The sequence below is a fragment of the Neolamprologus multifasciatus genome, chromosome 19 (genome assembly GCF_963576455.1).
Source record: "Neolamprologus multifasciatus chromosome 19, fNeoMul1.2, whole genome shotgun sequence".
Taxonomy (NCBI): domain Eukaryota; kingdom Metazoa; phylum Chordata; class Actinopteri; order Cichliformes; family Cichlidae; genus Neolamprologus; species Neolamprologus multifasciatus.
Genome location: NC_140457.1, coordinates 19,495,693 through 19,501,335, shown reverse-complemented (window position 1 = coordinate 19,501,335; position 5,643 = coordinate 19,495,693). Strand labels below are relative to the sequence as shown.

At 41.2% G+C, this 5,643-nt stretch overlaps 1 long non-coding RNA gene across 1 annotated transcript; it reads right to left on the bottom strand.

Annotated features, from left to right (window-relative positions):
* Positions 1 to 2,056: 2,056 nt before the first annotated feature.
* On the bottom strand, positions 2,057 to 5,374 carry LOC146496462 (uncharacterized). Its single transcript, XR_014871168.1, has 2 exons — positions 4,644 to 5,374; positions 2,057 to 2,357 (listed from the first exon to the last, which is right to left on the bottom strand). It is a non-coding gene; the product is annotated as an uncharacterized LOC146496462 (long non-coding RNA).
* Between the last annotated feature and the right edge of the window lie 269 nt (positions 5,375 to 5,643).

Here is a 5,643-nt window from a genome sequence, read left to right as displayed (position 1 = left end):
TCATTCAAAACAAAGTGGGGTTTGGACAGGGCACAAATACTCATTTACTTACACACACAAACACACACACACACAGATCTCACTCTTATCAATCCAAGGCGGGAGAGTTACACACACCAGACACAAAATTCAAGTAGTAGAGCCCCCAAAATATATGTTCACACAGAAGTTCACTCCCTTTGGGCTCCTTCTGGAGCATCTGGCAAACAGCTATCGATTCTGCAAGTACACATCGCTCATTTTGGATGGTGAAGGATGATAAGCATCCACCTTCGCTCCTGCTTTGCTCCGCTTATTGTTTCTCTTCCTTTATCTGTTTGATCGTGACTTTCCAGATTAATCTCCTGAAAGGGGGGAAAGGTTCTCTATCGACATTTTATACGAGAGGGCAAAAGCAGTGAGAAAGAGCTAAATTTAGAAGTTGTCACGGCTGGGGCGGCAGTCGTGTGGAGGGTGAGAAAGGAGGATCCAATGGCAGACAATGGTGGAGGTGCAAGTGGGTTTTATTTACAGTGCAAATAACAGAAGTGAGGGCAGGACAGAACATAAACCTAAACTGGGTGAAACTAACAAACAAACCTGGAACATAAGGTCAGCGGGAGAAACTCGGAGATAGCAGATGAGGACGGCAGAACAGAGAGACGTAGAGAAACCTAGGGAATGAACACAGACGACGCGACGAGAAGCACAGGCAGACACCAACTATAAATACACACACCAGGTAATCAGGAAATGGCACACAGGAGGGCAACACAGCTGGGAGGAATCAGGGCTGACGGGACAGGGGAAATGTAAACTGAACATACTCACATCAGACAGAGACCTTCACAATAAAACAGGAAACTCAGACACGAGGAACCAAACAAGACACAGAACTAAACAGACAGCTTCACAAACAGGCGGGGTGACACGATAGACAGACAGAGACACAGACGCAGACTCAAAGGCAGACCGAATATAACACATAGAACTCAAACAATAATAATGATCATCATAATAAACTAGAAAATGATAATAAACTAAAAGCGCTGGGTCACCGACCCAGGACCATGACAGAAGTAGCCTGGAGCTGATACGTAACTTACAATTCCAAAGATGTTTTTTTAGTAGGAGACCTGTCAGTACTTGACTTATCATTAAGGACCTTTATAGAATTTAAAAAGGAATATTTTTCTATGTCATAAAACATGCTTGGAGAGGTTTCTGCATATTACACAACTGGCTTGCTACAAATATAAAATGCTGTAGTTGCACAGTTTTCTACTCAACTGCAATAAAATGTGCAGCCCAGTGTGCTAATGTATGACTGTGGCTTTTTTAAAATATACAGCAAGTTTAATAAACTGTACCTACAGTGTGTGTGTGTGTGTGTGTGTGTGTGTGTGTGTGTGAGTGTGTACACTAACCCTCCTCCCAGGGAGGTATAATCCACTAGAGGTTGAAATGCTCCAGTGCAGTTGGGGGTCTGAGAGAATCGCTCTGGAAGCATGGTGGCTCACCCTATCACATATTCAGGTCAAATAAACAAACAAAAAAAATTGTTAAGAGAAAGGTTAAAACTGAAGAATTGTCTCTTCGCCGGCTCTGAGATCGCCTCCCCCCCATTCCCCGCGGGCAACACACACACCTCACCCCCAAGAGGCAAGACAAGAAAACCATTTGATAAATCATGAATAGTCACAGTTGTGCAAGTGCTGTGACCATTTCTAAAATTTATTATGGGGATTACACACAAAATCACACAATGTAACATTTCCAAATGTGTTATGAATGCTTCCCAGAATCCAATTCAAATCCTAGGTTACCAAATAAGCCTGAACAAATCCCCCACATTGAGTTCTTCCACCTTTGAAGACTTGAGAGGTCCGGTCTGCAGGGCAGGTTTTACCACGCCACACAGACACCTCAGCAGCACACAGAGAAGAGGGCTAGGTGAAAGGAGAGGGGGGAAAAGGAGAGCATAGCGGTGCTCTTACAGTGATGACAACATAAATGTCTTTATTTGCATATTAACCTTGAATTAATTGCAAGTCACAAAATAAACAGAGGCGTGTCAATAAATAAAATTGGTTTAATTTTTCTGCAATGATACAAAAATAAAACATCAACTGAGCATCGTGTCAACTTCTAAAAAGAGCACAGATGCTATAAAAAGCAATGAGTGATGTGTCTTTGTGGCGAGACTGATCGTGTGAAGACGAGAGTTCATTCAGTCAGCGTTAACCTTGAGGCAGCAGAGTCCTCTCCCTCCTTGTTTGTCCTTGTCGGCTTTCCACCAGACTCGACTTTGTCTCCTCAGAGATGATCTGAAGGCGAGTGTGTGTTTAATTGCATCTGTTTTGTTTGTTGGCAAACTCCTGCGTGAAACACAACACAAACATTTATGGCAGCAATTAAAAGACATGTCATATTAATGGAAAGAACGAACTTGGCAAACACACACACACACACACACAGAGCCGTGCCATTATGGCGGCACAGCATTTGAATTTATGGAGAAATGTGTGGGAAAGAAAGCCCAAAATTTCCCAAGTTTAGCACCAGCTTGAAAACTGGAGCACAGACTTATCCAACAGCGTGCCCGTCTCTGAAATTATTTAAACAGAACTTTCAGCCTAAATTAAACTTATAAAACTGCACATGCTTAAGGAGATCAACGTGCCTTTTGTGCCTCCGTGTTAGCAAACTCTTCCCAAACAGACACTGAATGGGGTTCTGCCCCTTTAATCCCCGGGGAGGGGACTGGATGTGTTTTGATGACCTCTGGGGTCACTTACATGTTACATTACACAAAGGTTTAGCTCTTTTGTGATAAGGGAAGAGTGCGGGGAAAGCCCTCTGTTTAGGCATCTTGCTCACTATGCAGTTGTTGCAGCAGCAGCAGTGGTTGCATGTATCCATCAAACCTGCCAGGCTAATTAAAATACAGCTTGTGATTATCCTTCTCCAGCTCATCTTTCTCTCTTTCTTCCTCTCTCTCTGTCACCCACACACTCACAACCAAAAAAAAAGAAAGGGAAAAAAAAGAAAAACACACACACACCAAATATCTAGCTACAGTAATTACTGCCTGCATCATTGATAAACAATAGAGTTTAACCTCAATCATTACATTAACTTAACTCTTAGCTGCGATAAAAACAATTTGAAATAAAGTAGTTTAAAACTTCATTACTACATTTACATAACAATCCTATTTTTATTTAGTTTTTTTGGCAGTTAAATGATATCTGGATGGATGGTAATAGTTTTAATTCTATAAAGTAATATTTCTGTTGGTTTATACATAATAACTTTGTGTATTTAATAAAGAGGGGAGAAAAAACCTAGAGCATGTTAGCAGAAGTAATATTGAACGATAAAGGCTGACTGAAGTGTAATCAACCTTTCCTGGGGGTAAATTTGAAATCCTATGTGCAGAAGGAAAGGCTGTTCTTGACATTACAGGTTATCATTTCTATATGAATGCTTTACATGATTTTGTTCCCGTTTTAAGTCTCTTTTTAAGCTGAGAATGAAATCCACCAACACATTCCTCGTATTCAGCCATGCGAATATGAAACTATAGGTGGGAAAAGAGAAGCAGAAGAGATGCGAGAAAAGCTGTTTTGATGGCAAATATGTTAAGGATTAAGGAAATTTACAAGCACTTTTTCCCTCTTTTTTTTTTTTTTTTTTTTTTAGTGCGTTTATGTATTCTATAATGTGTTGATTATTTCTTTTCCACGCCTGGATAAAGCACAGAACAGTGAAATAGGGGTCTGTATTGCCTGTAATTATCCAATCTTAAAAATGCGATTTTTCCCCCTCCTATCAAACAAGGGTCAAACATCCAGGGCCTGCGCAGTGCGTTTGAAAAGATGCATGGCTACGCATTAACTGTAGAAATCACAGATTGGAGCGGGCCTGGTGAAATCCTCACCCTCAGGTTGAGTGTAGCAGAGGCGGAGATAAAAGCAGTCGTCGTCAATTAGCCGGGAGTCAGTGGGAGCGCTGCTCGCCAGAGGCGTTTAACTCCTTCTCCTTTTAAACGTCCTTTTAAGATACAAAGTCCCCGAGGAGGGCCAGGCTTTACAGTTTAATAAATTATTTAGTAATTTAAACGGTGAGATCCAGCAGATAACAGCACAAGACGTCATCATTTTTCACGCAGTTTGAGACCCTCTGCATGCAGCTGCCAAACATAAGGCAGCTGCATGCAGCTGCCTTATGCATTAATAAAATATTAATGCATTAATAAAATATTTTTTTAAATTAAGGTTTTACTGTCAAACTGTTTTTGGTTGGGGTTTTTTTATTTTATTTTTGATTTAGGCTTGCACATTGTAACAGTCACAAGCACACCCTCGTGTGAAATAATGTAAAACCTCAAGAAAGTGCAGGACGTCATTCACACTTTGTGCGCTATGATGATTTTTGCTATGTTTTAGTAATAAAGCAAACAGCAACACAATTTAAAAAAATACTTATCAAACAGTTAATTATTCCACCCGTTTAAATTTGCCTCTACGTGATAAGTTAAGTGATTAATAGACTCGTTTTCGAATAGATGAGGCAGTTCCTCTTAATCTTTCAAGAATAAAAATAAAAAATAAGCACGAGTTGCAAAAGAAAGAAAGAAAGAAAGAAAGAAAGAAGGTTACCTGAATGTGTCGCAGCTCCTCTTTCTCAAACATCTCCCAACTTTTCTCCCCTCGGCTGTGCTGTTAAAAGAAATCCAGCTTCGTGATCCACACCGCCGCTTCCCCACGATCGAAATCTGTCAACAGAGATGTCACTGAGTTTTGCAAAGTTGATAAGGTGTGCTGTGCGTCAGACTGTGTGAGCTCCAGAGGCTGAGAGAGAACCGGTACTCTCGGCAGCTGTCACTGCACCTTTGACTCCGGCCTTGCACACGAGCCACGGAGAGAGGCAAGCGACGAGTCATAAAAGCCCACGGTCTGTCTGTGTTTATAAATCTAAATCAATATTCAAATCTGTTTGAAGTGGAGCGGGTGTGTCCGTGCAAGCGCACAGTGTGTGTGTGTGTGTGTGTGTGTGTGTGTGTGTGTGTGTAGGTGTTACACAAAGCCTCTTAAGATGATACATTTACCAAGCCGTGACAAAAACCCTCGGCATATTATTTTGAGATGGGCACGCAGGTTCAAAATTCAAGTGACGTAGAGGAGGCTTATGTGTCCCTTGCAGCTTGTTGGTCCTCCAGTAAATATGAAATAACATCAACCCTGCACTAAGTAGCTGTTACTAGGTAAAGACAAAGGGAATAAATAAATAGTTCTTAATATTAGTTATTAGTATTATTGTTCTTAATATTATTGTTATTATTATTAAATCTACTAAAATGCACTTTCGGTACATGAAACAGAATTAAAAGAGGCCTACCTTCATATAAAGAAGTCTGTTTCTCTTCGAGCACATCTTCCTCCTGCAGGAACCGTTTCAAGTGCAGTCAGTGAAAAGTCGTTCCGCACGTCGCCAAACGGAGAAGCTTTTTTTTTTTTTTTTTTTTTTTGTGTGTAATTGCTTGGCTGGTTGTACCCCGCAGGTGCGGTGGCTGCGAGTCCCCAACTGCTCAGGTGTCTCCCCGGTGGGAACCCACCTGGAAATATTGTTTGTACATTTTGGTGCAGGGCCTGCAGCGGG